Here is a 16,308-nt window from a genome sequence, read left to right on the forward strand (position 1 = left end):
CAAAGTCAAGTGCAAGTCATGTCGTCATTTCTCTGGCAGCATGGTCTTCTTCGGCAACGAAGGAGGAACACACACATTCATTATTTCGTGTAGCAGAATGAGCTCTAGAACGCTCCTCAGGGCCTCAGAAGTCCCATCTGTAAAATGGTTACTGTAACTCCTCGCTAGTAGACAATGTTTCATTCTTTGCCTTTGCAGCCTAGCACCAGGTACACAGAGGCGTTAAGAAGGCTTGCAGATTGATGGAAAGGTCTTGGCCATTCCCTGGGGCTCAGGCGCGGCGACTCTTCCTCCTTGCACCGCCAGGGGGCGCCAGGGTGCCGGACTCTGAGCCCCGCCCCCGCCCCCGGCCCCGCCTCCGCGGCGGTCGCCGCGGCCCAGCCTCTAGCCTCGCAGGCAGCAGCGCCCGAGGGGGCCTGGCTCCCGGTTCCCGCGGGGCCTCCTGGGAGTTGTGGTCCAGCTCCCAGCCCCTGGGATTGCGCGCTACTCTAGCGCGCACTACGGCTCCCGGCAGCCCCCGCGGCGGACCCTGAAAACTGAAGCTGCCCGTCGGGGCGGCGCTGGCAGGCGGCTGCGGGCGGGCAGCGACCCCGCTGGCCCTGACCGACGGACGTACGGACGGACGCACGGACCGGCAGAGCTGCTCTGCGACGGAGCCTCGGAGCGAGCCCGGCGGGCGGGCCAACCGCCGAGCCGAGCCGGGCTCCGGGAAGGGCCCCCGCCCGGGACCGAGCACAGGTCAGAGCCTCAGAGCCGCTCCTCCGGCCAGGCGGGCGGGGCGGCCGCGAACCGAAACTTTGGGGCGGGGCGAGGCCAGGGCGGGGGCGGGGCCACGGCGGGGGAAGGGAGCCACCAAGGGAGGGGGAGGGGCGAGCGAGGGGAGGCCGGAGAGGGCTGCGGTAGGGGGCGAGGGAGGGCCGAGGGATTGGGGAGGGGGAGAGACGAGATGGCTACAGTGATGGGGGGAGGGGTCAGAGAGATGGGGGAGGGGGAGAGATATGGGGAGGGGGTCAGAGAGCTGGGGGAGGGGGAGAGTAATGAGGGGAATGGGGAGAGATATGGGGAGGGGGTCAGAGAGCTGGGGGAGGGGGAGAGATGGGGAGGGGGGTCAGAGAGCTGGGGGAGGGGGAGAGTAAGGAGGGGAAGGGGGAGAGATATGGGGAGGGAGTCAGAAAGCTGGGGGAGGGGGAGAGTAAGGAGGGGAAGGGGGAGAGATATGGGGAGGGAGTCAGAAAGCTGGGGGAGGGGGAGAGTAATGAGGGGAATGGGGAGAGATATGGGGAGGGGGGGTCAGAGAGCTGGGGAAGGGGGAGAGATGGGGAGGGGGTCAGAGAGCTGGGGGAGGGGGAGAGTAATGAGGGGAATGGGGAGAGATATGGGGAGGGGGTCAGAGAGCTGGGGGAGGGGGAGAGTAAGGAGGGGAAGGGGGAGAGATATGGGGAGGGAGTCAGAAAGCTGGGGGAGGGGGAGAGTAATGAGGGGGAGGGAGGGAGTAATGAGGGGAAGGGGGAGAGATGGGGAGGGGGTCAGAGAGCTGGGGGAGGGGGAGAGATATGGGGAGGGGGTCAGAGAGCTGGGGGAGGGGGAGAGTAAGGAGGAGAAGGGGGAGAGATATGGGGAGTACAGAGTGAGATGGGGAGGGGAATAAGGGGGACCACAGAGGCATGAGGTATGGGGAAGGGGAAGGAGGGAGGGAGGACCACAGAGATGGCCCAGGGTGAAAGGGGGGATCCACCGGGGCTGGATCTGAAGGGGTGGGTGGAGTAGGGGCAGGGGACCATTGAGGGATGGGCTGGGGAGCAAGGAGAGGAGGCCTGGAATGGGGCTGGGATGGAGCTTCCTCCCCCTGGGGGGTCTGGCTTTGCTGCTTCCAGCAGACCTCTGGGATGTTCAGATTTGGGTCTGAGGTCCCTTCCAAACCAGATTCCAGGATGAGGAGGAGGGTTATGGGGAATGATAGTTCACATTTGCATCAGGCTTTGAGGTTTACAAAGTGTTGGCCTCCTGGTCACTGTGAGGTGGGTCCTAAAGCCTCATTTCCCCATTTTCCCCAATGTGGAAGTGAGGCACAGAAGTTAGTGACTTACCTAGGGTCATACATTTAGAGTCAGGGATGGAAATTGGATCCGGGGCCCTTGACTTGAGTGCTCTCTCAGGGATCACAGAGGGAAGAGGAGCCTGTCGAGGGATTTGGGCAAAGGAAAATGGGGATAGGCCTGTTTGGGAGGGGAGACCAAAAGGAGCCATTTGGAACAGAGGGATCCAGAGCTGTGGAGGAGCTGGAGAGGGAGGGGGCAGCCTTAGCCGCTGGGCCTTCTCTCTGTCCTCACTCTTCTTAATCTCCAACAATTCTCTTAATTTTCCTTTATCTCTTAATCATTTCATGCTACTGAACATTTCCTCCTGCATACAGGATATATCCTGTCTAAATTGTTGTGACACTGTGCTCTCTGTCTTTCTCGTCTGTCTGTCTGTCTGTCTGTCTGTCTGTCTGTCTGTCTCTCTCTCTCTCTCTCTCTCTCTCTCTCAGTCTTTGTCTTGGTGTCTCTCTCAGTCCCTTTGTGTCTTTGTCTCTCTCTCACATTCTCTCATTCTCTCCATCTCTTGGTGTCTGTCTGTCTCTGTCTCTCTGTTTCTCTCTTTCCCTCTGTCTCTCAGTGTCTGTCTGTCTCTCTGTCTCTCTCTTGGTGTTTGTCTTTCTCTTGGTCTCTCTCGGTATCTGTCTCTCTGTCTTTCTGTCTTACCCTCTGTCTCGCTTTCTCTCTGTCTCTCTCTCCCTTTCTCTGTGTCTATCCATCTCTCTCTCTCTTTCAGTTCTGCCTGCCTGCCTTTCTCAGTTTGGTTTGACTGCTCAGGTCTAGGTCATGCCCACTAGCTGTGGGTGTCCCCCTACGCTCTGTTCTGTGTCACTCTACACTATTTCCCCTGGTGATCTTATCAGCTCCCCAGGGTTCAGTTTTTACCTCTGCAGATGACTCCCGATCTCTGTAGCCAGCCCTGGTCTCTCTTCTGAGCTCCCGTCTCTATCACCAACTGCCTCTTGGACATTCTGAACCAAGTGTCTCATTTGTTGTTACTGTTCAGTCATTTTCAGTCGTGTCTGAATCTCCATGATCCCATTTCGGGTTTTCTTGGCAAAGACACTGGAGTGGTTTGCCATTTCCTTCTCCATCTCGTTTTACAGATGAGGAAACTGAGAAAGACAGGATGAAGTGACTTGCCCAGGGTCATCCAGCTTCGAAGTATCTGAGGTCAGATTTGAACCTAGGAATGAGCCTTGTTGACCTGCCAGGGTCTTTATGCACGATGGTGCCCTCTAGCTGCCCATGTAGATGTTCTCTAGGCATCTCAAACTCAATCTTGCCACCCCAGAACTCATTCTTTTTTCCTCCTGAGCCCTTCCATCTTCCTGATTTTCCTGTTAGTGTTGAGGGCATAATCACTTTCCTGGTGGCTCAGGCTCCCAGCCCCCATGGCATCACCCTCTCTCACCTCCCATGGCCAGTCATCACCAAGCCCTGTGGTTCTGCCTTCACAATATCTCCCATAAGCCCCCTCTGCCTTGTGATATTGCAACCAGCCTGGTGCACACACTCACACCTGCTACTGCTAGCAAAGCAGGTCTGACCACATCACACCCCTCCTCAGTCAGCCTCAGTGACCATGCTGTGTCCCCTCCTCTTCCCCTGCCCAGCAAGTGTCACCTGCTTCCTGTTACCTCCAAGGGCAAAATTTAATCCTATTTGGCTTTAAAAGCTTTTCATGACCTGGCCCCTTTCTACACCTTCCTTCCTTCCTTCCACATCCTCTAGGATCTAGTGACTGATCCCCTGGTTGTCCTACCTCCAGGTATTTACCCTGGCTGTGCCCCATGCCTGGGACTCTCTCTCTGCTGTCTTCCTTGGCTTCCTTCAAAGCTCAATATCCTGCCTTCTGCAAGAAACATTTTCTGATTCTCCTTTATCTTAATCTCTCTGAGACTGTCTCCAATTTATCTCATCACATCTCTTGTTTGTACAGAGTGGTTGTCTTGTTGTCTCCTCCCTCAGACCACGAGCTCCTTAAAAGCTGTCTTTTGCCCTTGTTGGTCTCCCTGGTGCCAAGCCCATGGCTGGACACATAGCAGATCACTTCATTTATTCCGCATGACCTCTGCTCCCCCTGCCCTCCTTCAGTGAACTTCAGTGGCTCCCTGTCACCTCTGGGGATCCAATATGGAAACAAACCAGCCAACAACAGTCTCTTCTGTTTGGCTTTTAAGCCCTTCACAACCTTGCCCTTCTCCTGCATTCTCTGATTCAACCACATTGAATGTTCTCGTATGCCCCACTTGATCTCCATGACTTTGCCTTGCCCAGTCACCATGCCTGGAATGCCCTCCTTTGTTCATCTCGGCCTCATCAAATCCCTGCTTCCTCCAAGACTCAGCTTAGCCTCCACCTTCTGCAGGAGGCCTTTCTAACCCTCCTGCCCCCCAGCTACCAGTGCTGCCTTTCCTTCCTCTACTCTGTCTGTATTTTGTATGGACACACGTCATCACAAATACTTGTTGCCTGACTAGGGAGCTGTATCTGTTCCCTGTGCCTCTTGTCCTCTTCCCGTCTGGTTTGGGCTTGGTAAAGCAGTTCCTAGTAGATGCCCCTTCCCCAAAGGCCTGTGGGTCCTCAGTTCTTGATGGGCCATGATTGCTTTGTGTGGAGTATTCTACCCAAGAACGCCCATGCCCCAGGGGAGGAGGGGTAGGACCTACTGGGGCATCTGGAGCACCCTGAGAGCTAAGGAGTGGGACTGCACAGAGCTGGCCCCTCACCCTTATGGAAAAAGGCAGGCCCTGAGCCAGAGCTCTTGGGAGCCAGGGCTACCTGGCAGGTGGGGAAACTACTCTGCTGGGCAGCATGCACACCTGGAACCTTTCCCACTTCAGGCTCTCTGCAAACTTTAGAATCCTTTTCCCAGCCTCATGTGAGGCATTCTGGCCAGTGACTGGCTAAGAGAGTGATGGTGGAAATGAGGGTCAGAGACCCTCTGTGGGACTCTGGCCTAGCCACAGAACAAAGCAGTCCTGGGTTCCAGGCAAGTCAGCATCAACAGGGGCTACAAGCACAGGAGAAGCAGTTCTACCCTCAAGAAACTTGCGCCTTCCCCTCCCCCAATTCCAGATGTGTTATTGACATGAACATTGAAGTCATTTCTGGAAATACCTTCTCACCCTTCCATACTGACCCCTTTTTGGTAGCAGTTAAAAACTCAGTAAAAATGAGCATATCTGAGTCAGTTGGCCAGCATTGATTAAGCACCTCCTATGTGCAGGCCTCTGTGCTAAGCACTGGGGAGGCAAAGGCAGAAGACAGTCCCTGCCCTCAAAGAGCTCACTGTCTAGTGGGGGAAGAGAATGCCAGGAAGGAATCTGGGGGGAGAGGTCCTGATGAAATCCAGAGGAGTCTAGGGAAAGGATAAACTGACTGCCTTGGGCAGCGTTCTATGGGAGACTCTGAGAGGAGCTGTCTGCTGCCCACCTTCCACTCCCTCCATTCTGAGGGAAAGAGGGATTGGCCTAGAAGTGCTCAGAGGGGGACTGTTTAGACCCCCTCTGTTCTCCTAGGGGGTAATGATACAGCTAGTGTATACTGCTGAGCCAGAGGGGGAGCAGGCTGAATCTGTAATTTTGTTGGTATAGGGAAGTATCCAGTGAGTATCTCCCCATGCAGCTCAGCACTGTCTGCATCTTGAGTGCTTGTCAGACTTGTCCAGGGTCTCACAGTCACTTTGGGTCAGACCAAAGGCAGGCGTTCTCTATCCAGCTGCTGCTCCTTACAGATAAGGCAATAGAAAATCTTTGGAGGAGGGAGAGAGCCTGAGAGAATGGGGAGGAAGCCCCTGCCCTGAGCCTTGAAGGACCTAAGCCAGAAGGAAGTGCATTCCCCTCATTCCTGATCTCCCCACTGTGACTGAGCACCCAGTAGTTGTTGTGAGATCTTATCTTCTTGACCGGAATCGAGCCTCTTGCCTTACTGTTCATTCTTGATGTTCCGGCTCATGCTGATAGGGGTTCATGAGAATTGTTCTTGCCCTCTGCATCTGGAGGGTGAGGCTTCCTGTAACGCAACTTTGTCTCGGAAAACCTTCCACAGGAAGGGAATCATTTTAAATAGCCCATTACTTCATCTGGCCCTTCCTTCTAGGGTCAGATGCTTTGGGGAGACCACTTTCTGAGTGTTCTGTGCTCTTGTCCATGTCCAAGATTTTGGCCTCTATTGACTTTTAGCATCCAGTAGAGTCATTCCCCTGATTTAATTTACTTCAAAATTTTGTGTTGGTGTGCAGTCACATCCAACTCCTCATGACCCCATTTGGGGTTTTCTTGGCAAAGCTACCAGAGTGGTTTGCCATTTCCTTCTCCAACTCATTTTACAAATGAGGAAATTGAGGCAAACGGAGTTAAATGACTTGCCAAGGATCACACAGCTTGGTGTCTGAGGCTTGATTTGAACTTGGGAAGATTAAGTCTTCCACTCCAGGGTATGCACCATACACCACCTCCTGGCCTTTGCTTTAAACACACACATTCAATTCTAAAATAATTTATTATAAACACCTGTGTCCCTTGAACTCTTCCCTGGGGTGGTGATGGAGGAGAGTGATTACGACTCTCTTATGGGACCCAGACCTTGCCTCCCAGGAGTTCCCAGTGAAGTTAGAGAAGCCAATGTCAAGTACTGGGACCTGAGAACAGTTTATAAGAGGGAGGGAGAGTAAGTGATTGCTGCTGGCCATTGAGCCTTGGGTGTGTACCCAGCAGCAGCTCTGACTTTCCTGCTCCTCAGTTGGACTGATCCCTGGCTGTCTTTGTTTGCATTGGCTGCCGATCCCTTAGGAAGGCTTGTATGCTGACCTGCCTGGTGAGCCTAGAAGCAGAAGGAAGCCCTGGGGGTAGAATCCTGAGGAGAAGTTGCATTGAATGAAGTTAAGGTAAGTCCTGCTTACCTGTGTGCCTCACCAAGCTACTGTTCCTTTCTCCCCCACTCCCCACCCTGGAAGTTGTGACTTTGAGTCCAGAATGGCCAGGAGCAGAGCGTTCCAGATGGCTACTTCTGTGAACCATTAGCTGCTGGGCATCATGATAACTCAAAGCATCTGTGATGATTAAAAAAAAAAAGCTTGGTGATTTATTTGTGAGTTGGTGATTGTAACAGTGCCATGCCTGTGAAGCAATCCGTATTGCAGTTTGAGGAGCTGGGCTCTCTATTTACAGGAAAGATAATTAGGAAGTGCCACGTTGGCAGTTAGTTTCCTTTGTAGCTTTGAAAATGGGGCTTTAACTGGATGAGCATAATTACTTGTATATTTACATCTGCCAAGTGATTCTGAAACTACTTTGGCTGAGAGACCCTGTTTGGAGAAGTGGACAAAACCCTGGCCCTGGAGTTGGGAGGCCTGCCTCAGAATCCCCTTGCACATGCTAGCTCTGTAACCAAGTCACTTAAGTTCCCCAGGCCTCAATTTTGTCCTTGTTAAAATAAGAATTCTATACTTAAATCCACTCCCTTCGAATTATTGTGAAGAAACTGCTTTGTGGGCCATAAAAATGCTACATCAATCAACAGTCAAGCATTTATTAAGCCCCTACTGTATTGTGTTCCAGGAGCTGGGTTAGGCACTGAGAGTATATAAGCCCCTGAGGTGCTTCCATTCTGCTGGGGGGGGGGGGAGGGCAGCAGGGAATAATACCCAGCTATCCAAGTAAGTGGTACTTTGTTGTGGGGTTCTACTAGTAGCTGGGATGGGGGAGGTGGAATAAATAAGAACCTGGATATAGTCCTTGAGCCAAACTTTGAAGGGACCAAGGCTTCTAAGAGGCCATGAAGTGGGGCAGGAGAGAGAGACAGCTAGGCAAAAAAAAACCCAAAACAAGCTAAGCTTGAGAAGAGTTTAAAAAAAAAAAAAAGGTAGCAAGTCAGCCAATTTGATTCGAACCTAGAGTATATGAACGGGAAGTGTGTATAATAAGCCTGGAAAGGTAATGCAGAGCCAGCCTGGGTTTTAAATGCCAGGCTGAGGAGTTTGTGTTTTATCTAAGAATTACTAGATCTTTTTGGGTAGGAGAGTATTGTATTCACATCTGTGCTCTTTGTAGTTGGTTGTATGTAGAGAATGGATTGGCCAGGGGAGAAACTTGAGGTGGGTTGCCTGCTGGGGGGGCTTTTGCATGATCCAGGTGAGAAGGGATGAGGGCCTCAATCAGCACATGCAGTGTAAGTGGAGAGAAGGTGACCAGGTGGGAGGAAAGGGGGAGAGAAGAGTGAATATCCAAGCTTTCACATCTGGCAGGAAGGAAGGGCAGGTGTTCTAAGGGAAGTGGGGAAGAGGAGTAGGATTTGGGTGGGAAAGATAGGGAGCTCTGTTTGGCCATAAGTTTAATTTGAGGTGCCCATAGGCTGTTCATTGAATGGATGTTAGAGAGAGAGTGAGATTAGGACTGCCTCTGTACATGTGGGCATCATCTGCAGAGAGATAGGAACCGAAGAGATCATTGAGAAAGGGCCCCTAGTGAGAAGAGGTCCCAGAACAGAATCTTGGGGTATATACACACACAGAGAAGGATGTAGGGCATAATTCAGGAAAACCCAGGAAGTGGGAGTATCCAAGAGGTCGTCAGCAGTGTTATGTTCTACAGAGAGGTCAACTGACAAAAGACCACTGCATTTATCAGTTAAAGTTTTAATTGAGTGGCTGGGTGGGAAGCTGGATTGCAAGAAGTTGAGGAATGAGTGAAAGGGGCCATGAGTGTAGATGGCTTCCTCTAGGAGTTTGACTAGGAAAGGAAGAAAAGATTTAGGATGACATTCTGAGGGAATGGCAGGGTCAGAGGGATTTTCTTTTTTAAGACTGGAGAGAATCTGAATCCTGGAAAAGAAGCAAAGATTTCTTGGAGAGACTGAAAATTAGAGAAGAGGATGATAGTGGGGGCAGTCTGCTGAAGGAGGTGGAAAGGGATGAGATCAAGGGGTTGACCTTGATGAGTACATCCATAAGCCATCCTGACATTGGAGAGCCTTGCTGGCATTTACTGTCTGTGCCACACAACTTGGTGTCTGTTATTCATTATGTTTCATGTGTAATAGTCTTAGTCTCCCAATGGGACTTTAAGCCCCTCGACCTGGTCTACTTTTCTGTATCCTCTATGGGGATATAGCAAGTACAAAGCTGAGGACAAGGCAGGTATTAATTAGGAGACTTGCTTTAGACCTGAGCCTCCTCATTTCCCTCCCCTGTTTATTTGTTTGTTTTCCTGAACCTATGACTCCATGGAGGGAGCTCCAAGAGTGCCCACTGCCAGGGCAGTTCAGTGCCCTTCCTGCAGCTCCTAGTCATAGACAGTGGTTCAGGCACTGAGAGGTTAAGGGGCTTGCCAAGGTCATGTAGCCAGTTTGTGTTATTGACTCTGGGTCTTCCAGACTTGGAGGACAGCTTTCTTGGAGGAGACATACTTTGCCCTGGGTTTCCTTGCAAAGGTCCTCATTTGTGAACCCTAAGAAGCAGCTTTCCTTGTAGAATAGTGGTGACTTCTCACCTGGACCCTGCTTGGACCACAGCAAAAGCTATAGGAGATAAGACCTTTCTAGGGTCTTGGCACATTGGTAGGAAAAGCACATGGAACCAATGTATGATGAGTTCTAAAATGTTAAAAGTTGCCCTGTAGAAATGCCAGCCATTTAAAGAATTGGAAATTGAGGGGATGCCTATCAACTGGGGAATGGCTCACCAAGTTGTAGTATATGAATGTAGTGCAATACTGTTGTGCTATAAGAAATGATGAGCGGGAAGACTTCAGAGAGGACTGGGAGGACTTACTTATGTGAACTGATGCTGAGTGAGAGGAGCAGAACCAGGAGAACATTGTACACAGTAACAGCCATAGTGTGCAGTGACTGACTTTGATAGACTCGGCTCTTCTCAGCAGTGCAGTAATGATTGAAGACAGCTCCAAAACTCTCTTGATAGAAAATGCTGTCCATGTCCAGAGAAAAAGCTGCAGTCTGAATGCAGATTGAAACATACTCTTGGCTCTCTCTCTTTGGTTTGTTTGCTTCTTATTTCTCATGGTTCATCGCATTGGTTCTAATTCTTTACAACATGATTAATGTGAAAATATATTTAATATAAATGTATATGTAGAGCCTATATCAGATTGCATGCTGTCTCAGGGAGAGAAGTGGAGAAAATTTAAGACTTAAAAGCTTGTGGAAATGAATGTTGAAAACTAAAAGTAAATAAATTAAAATTTAAAAAAAATGCCAGCTGTTGAGGAAAAAGTGGGCTGTCCCCTCTCTCCTTCCCCAGAGATGCTGGTATCTGCCCTGATTATCCCCCTTGTTCTCCACTGTGAACTCCAAGTTGCCCAGGCATGAAAATTGGTCCTTCCTCCAAGAGGGAAATATGTAAGTGGATGCTGGTTGGGCATCATGAACCCTTTTTTTTTTGTTTTGTTTTGTTTTTTTGAGGCAATCTGGGTTAAGTGACTTGCCCAAAGTCACACAGCTGGTAAGTGTCTAAGGATGGATTTGAGCTCAAGTCCTTTTGACTTCAGGATCGGTGCTCTATCCACTGCAACAGCTGGCTGCCCCTATTACCCCTTGGTTATTGACCCTCCATTCTCTTGCCTCACCTGCTCTACCTGATGAGGTTCAGGGGTGGAGGGGGACCCCAAAATACCGACAGTCCGGGTCGTGCCCGAATGAATTCGACTCAAGCCTTCTTAAAGCCAAAGAAAACAAAGTTTATTAAAGATTTGCCAAATTGTGTTGCCTCTTAAGGAGCCTAAGCATTTGTAACGCTTGTATTCACAAGCAGGCCAGATAGAATCCCAGCTAGACAGAGTCTGAGCTGGATTGAATCTGAGTGCCTTCATGGAGGCAAGATGGAACTTAAAAAAGAAGAGTATAGGAGGGGGTGGGGGGGTGGTCTGGTAGTCCAGGGTGATGGGAGGAGGGGTTTAGGAAGGGTCTTGAGGAGAAGTCCCAGGAGGGTCAAAGACTGGAAACACCTGGAGGCTATCACGAGACAGACTAGGGGGCAGACTAGGGGGCAGACTAGGGGGCAGACTAGGGGGCAGACTAAGGGGCAGACTAGGGGACAGACTAGGGGGCAGACTAGGGGGCACCTAGGTGGGAAGCAGATGGGGAAATCCGGAGATCTTGATAGGGGCAGTATGGAAATAGATACAGATCTTGATGGCAGTGGTTGGCAGCCTGGGGCATGGGGTTTTGATGGGATCAAGGGTGGGGAGTGCAAAAGACCTGAAATGATAATGAAAAGCCCATGGGCTTCCTGAGACTGCTGGAACAAATGGTAAGATTAGATTTGAGTAAGAAAGGCCAGATTAAGTGGGAAGATTGAAGGGAAGCTCAAGGAGGCTCTCTTGATAGAAAATGCACCCCATCATACCCAACTCCTGATGACCTGTCAATCAGCCAGCATTTATTAAGTACCTACTGTGTGCCAGACCATGGGCCAAGCCCGGCCAGACTTAACCTTCCAGCCTGTCTGCTTTGCCCTTCAGTGCTTTTGTACCTGTTGCTGTTTGTCCTTCATTCTCGAAGAGGACCCCACATCAGGGAAGGTGTCATGACATGGAAGTGAATTGGGTTGAAGTGAGGCAGGGCTGTGCATGGTCACCAGCCTCATTTTTTCCTCCAGAGCCATCTGGGTCTAGTGGCCAGATATGAGTAAGGACGACTGGACATGGCCCAGTAGGCAGTGGGAGACCTTGGCCTTTTCAAGCTAAGGTCTTTAAACAGGTCTTAGTTTGCCCATTCAGTGATTAAGCTTAGGTAAGAAATGAAGCAAAGAATGGCCTCTTTAAAATTAAAAAAAAAAAATGGCTCTGGGAGGGGAAGACCCTCAGGGTTTGTGGTTTTCCTCTGACTCCTGTCCCTGCTCACTGCCTGACCTGCCCTGGTTCTCCCTGAACTTTGATTCTTCTGCTTTTGGATTCCTGCCCTCCGGCCTGGCTCCTGACCTACTGACTAGCCTGTCATGCCTACAGCAGACATACCCTATGATCTGTGCTGAGGATGAGGCCTAGGAGGGGAGGGGAGAAGGGCTCAGACTTCATCTGTCTGCAGCCATAGAGAGCTCCTGGAGCTCAGCCTCCCTTTTCCCTTGGCTTCCAGCATGTGGCCTCAGCTGATCTTCTGACCTTTCTGATGCCCTTGCGTTTCCCCACGTCCCTACCTGTAAATTTCCCCCATCCAGTCCATGTCCCTTTGGTCCTTATTTGCAGCTTAAACTGTCTCCTCTGTAAAGGTGGCTTCTGATTCAAAATCACCAGCTCTGACTTCCTCCCAGCCTCTCCTCCAGCTGCATATAGGCCATCACCACCAATTCAGCCTGTCTGTATTACCTCGATCTGATCAGTCACCAGATTCTGCCCCCTCTTCCTTCCTAATGTCTTAGATGTCTCTACATCCCCACAGCCACTGCCCTACCCCTGCTTCTGTGTTAGCGGAGGCAGCAGCTTATCTGTGCTCTTTGTCTCCGGTCTCATGCCCAAGATGCAGGATTAATCCCCCTAAAGGACATCTGATCTGATCACTTTCTTACTAAAGGATTTATGGATTCCTTTTGCTTCTTAGATCAAACCCAGATTTGTCAGCCTGACATTCAGGGCTGTCCCCAGCTTACCTCCCCAACCTTATCTCCCTTTCTCTGCCCTCTGGGCTCAGCTCAGGCTGTGTTATCCTTTGTGCCCGCAGTGCCTTCCCTCCCTCCTTTCTGCTTATCCCCTTCTTATCTTATCTCCTTCAGAACTAGGCTGGAGCTACTTCTTTCCACAAAGCATTTGCTGACTCAGGCCAGGCTTCTGGCCTTTGAACTGGGCTTGTGGGTATCATGCCCTGCTCTTCCAGATTGGCTTATAATTTGGATTTGTTGTGGATGTGCCATTCTTTTCTGTTAGACTATCCATTCTGCCTCCCCTCCCCAGTGGCATGTTGGGGGCCCTCTCCCCTGGTCGCCTGGAAGTGTGATAGAAGGAAAGGGGCACGGAGCCAGGAGATTTGGCATCTGGTACTAGCTCAGACATCTCAAGCAAGCGATTTCCTCTCAACCTCAATTTCCCCATCATAAAATGGGGAAATCAAATGAGTGGGTGAGCAGTGGGTCCCTTCAAGATCTGCCATGCCTCTGCTCGAATGTCTCTGGCTGCTGTCTCTGGGATCTGCCCAGTTCAGGGGCCATAAGTAGGTCAAAGAGCATATGGGAGATGCAGAAAGGCCAGTGTTTTCAAATGTGGCCAATGCCTGGCCCTGCTCTGCTTGCCTACACTAGAAGAAGTGGTTAGTGATGGAGAACCCTGCCCCCCTTCATACACAGAAGAGAGCTTTAGATAATTTAGGAGGCTATAGAGATGCCAAACAGTGTAGAACTACTGTGATAACTTTCATATAATCTTTGAAGAGAGAAGCTGTGCATGATGGAGGGTCCCAGTGTGATTGGTGATGTTTCTGTCCCTTTGGAGGAGGACATGTGCTTACTGATGTGTCCTAGCTATAAAGCTAAAACCCTCCCATGAGGCTGAGCATGACATAGGGGGAGAGGGTCAAACACTTGTCTGACCAGAGCTTCCTTCTAAGTTGCCTTAAGATGTTCCTTAGGAACTGAACCTCTCCTGGGCCTTGGGCTGCCTCCTCCAGGAGGGCCAGGTGAGGGTCCCAGCAGTCAGAGCCACCAAGCTTTGTTCAAGGTGTGGGCAGGGAGAACTCTACAAGTACTTGACACCCAGAGACCTCGAGGGATCACGGCCTGCTAGCCCTGTCCCTAACTATTGCTTATGTGATTCCCTGTTCTTACGTCATGGCCTAGTGTTTGCATTGGGGTGAACAGAGAGCTAGGACTGGATTCTGGAAGACTTGAGTTCAAAGCCAGCTTCAGATATTTAGTAGTTGGGTGACTCTGGGCAAGTCACTTAACCTCTGCCTGCTTCAGTTTCCTCCCCTGTATAATGGGGTTAATACTAGCCCTTACCTTTCAGAGTTGTTATGAGGATCAAATGAGATAATATTTGTAAAGTGTGTCACAAAACTTAAAGCTAGAGAAATGGTAGTTATGATTCTTTAACTGTGATCATGTAGCCTTGTAAGCAGCCTTGTCCAGAGCCTTGGAACACCAATGAGAACTTTATTCAGTTCAGCAGGGAAGCTGGCCCCACATCCCCTTCAAAGCTCTGCTCTGGGAAATTCTCCACTCAGTCAACCAGCAAACATTCATTAAGCACCTACTACTATATGCTGTGTACTGGGACTCCCAAAGTGAACAGGCCCTGCTCTCAGGGAGTTTAGACACTCACTCCAACCAGAGGGTTGGGAATCCCAATCCAGAGAGTGGCAGGGTGCTGTATCTTCCTTGTGGTCTGGGGGGGTGGACATTCTCTGGCCATCCTGAAGATCCTCCAACCCCAAGCCCTGCCCTTGCCTGCCTCCATAGTTTGAGCCCCCTGACCATTAGGACAGAGCAGGTGTAATGTTAATTATGTTAATGAGAGTTAAAGATCTTCCCCACCCATTAATGGGCCTGCCCTTTAAGGGAAGTTTAATTAGGGGAGATGTGTTTTGTAGGAAGGCTCATACCTTTTGTTAATTTCTAATGCTCTGGTTCTCAAGGATTGTGATGTGCTCTGGCTCTGAAAAATGTATATATACTCTGAGGTGAGGTTTTGTTTTGGGGCTTATTCACTAGAAGTGTCTGGCCAAAGCATACTCTGGGAAGCTGCTAAGGAGCCCCCCAGCTTTGAAAACCCAGATGTTGGGTTGTTGCTTCTCTCTCTGATAACTATTGTTGACCTGAAAACTTGGTTAAAGAAAAGACTAAAAGACTAAAGAACAGACTAAATGCATACATTTTATGATTTAATTAATTAATTGATCAATTCCCCATAAAGAAAACAGTTACATAATGCATTATGGAGCCAGAAATGTTCTGGCTACCCAGTGCAGAAATCTTCTGGCTTATATACATTTTGCTGTGAGAAAGGAACTCTCCTAGTTGAACAAATCATAAATTTAGTAAGACAAGACAATTAACAAAGTAATGTTGGTCAGGCCTTGGGATTCCAGGCTGGGTAAACATATGTCTCGGTGATAAGGAAATCCCACCACTAGTAAGTGGCAGGCTTCCTGCCCTAATCAGATAACTGACATAGGAAAGGGTAAACAGTGTTCAATAGAAATTACAACCTAAGATGTCTATATTTTCTTTACCACTAATATGCCATAACATAGTATATATCTATAGATAATAAGATATAAAGGAAAGTCTCATTATTCAAGATAGTGTCTTAGGTTAAAGGTCTCCTTAAGGAGTGTAGAGTCAGCCTTGGCTGGCTTTTGCTGACATAGGAAGAGGCATTCTCTGAGTTTGCTTCAGAGAGAACAAAGAGATTATTCCAAAATTTTATATTAAACATTATCACTATGTATCTAGGTAATGGTCAGACAGTTGCATCTGTCTGTTGATCTGTGATTATGTATTGCTTATGAACAGACAATTGGAAGCCCTGCCTGCTGATCGTTTTTCTCTGTTTGTGTTTTCTCTGAAGTTCAGGGTGCTGACTTTTTCCCCTGAACTAAGTGAATGATCTATGTGCTTTGATTAAAATAAATTGTTGACACCTCAGAAGTTGCTAGATTGTTGTCAGATTCCTGGTACCCCAGGCCTCCCTCTGGCCCAGGACATGTTTCCAGCTGTTATTGGGGATGAATGGTCTGCTCTGCCCCAGCCCACCTCACATTTGTTCTTCTGCCTTCCTGCCTTGACCCTTGCTTACACAATCAGTCCCTTGCTTAAGTACCAACTGCCTTTGTCCTCTGGTATCCACCCTCTGGCACCTGTGGCTCACCCTGCCCACCCACCTGCCTGCCTCCCACGAACTTCCCACCTTATTATCTTGGCCTGTCCTGGGCCGATGAGATGGCAGAGGGGTTCCCTCTCTGGCATCTGAGCATGGATTTTTTTGGGGGGTGGGGGTGGAGTAAGATAGGGGAGAAGGGGAATATTTTATTTTCAGACCTTTAATTGAAGCCATCTTGATGAGCATAAACAAGCCAAGCATTACACCGAAAGGCAGGCCCACGGCACTGGCAGTAAGGCATCAGGGCTCTCTTTCTGGCCTCACTTGCCAGACCTTTTCTCAGGCCTAGGCTGTGACTTGGCCACCATCTGGTGCTATGAGAATGACTGAGCAGTCTAAATGGGCACTGGGAAATAGCCCAGCAGCCTGGTTGTAATCAAAGCTTAATTATCTGTGCCTGA

At 49.8% G+C, this 16,308-nt stretch overlaps 1 protein-coding gene across 6 annotated transcripts in view; it reads left to right on the forward strand.

Annotated features, from left to right (window-relative positions):
• The first annotated feature begins 610 nt into the window (after positions 1 to 610).
• The window catches only part of MIB2 (MIB E3 ubiquitin protein ligase 2), a 53,567-nt gene continuing 37,869 nt past the window's right edge, over positions 611 to 16,308 (forward strand). For 3 of the 6 annotated variants that reach the window (XM_072608521.1, XM_072608527.1, XM_072608528.1), the window contains exons 1-2: positions 611 to 738; positions 6,875 to 6,969. The gene's annotated coding sequence lies outside the window, so the exon portion shown is untranslated. Of the gene's footprint in view, positions 739 to 1,988; positions 2,019 to 3,184; positions 3,252 to 6,874; positions 6,970 to 10,419; positions 10,440 to 16,308 lie in introns of those variants that run through there. The other 3 variants (XM_072608522.1, XM_072608524.1, XM_072608526.1) reach the window with 3 other exon arrangements.

The sequence above is a fragment of the Notamacropus eugenii genome, chromosome 5, assembly GCF_028372415.1.
Source record: "Notamacropus eugenii isolate mMacEug1 chromosome 5, mMacEug1.pri_v2, whole genome shotgun sequence".
Taxonomy (NCBI): domain Eukaryota; kingdom Metazoa; phylum Chordata; class Mammalia; order Diprotodontia; family Macropodidae; genus Notamacropus; species Notamacropus eugenii.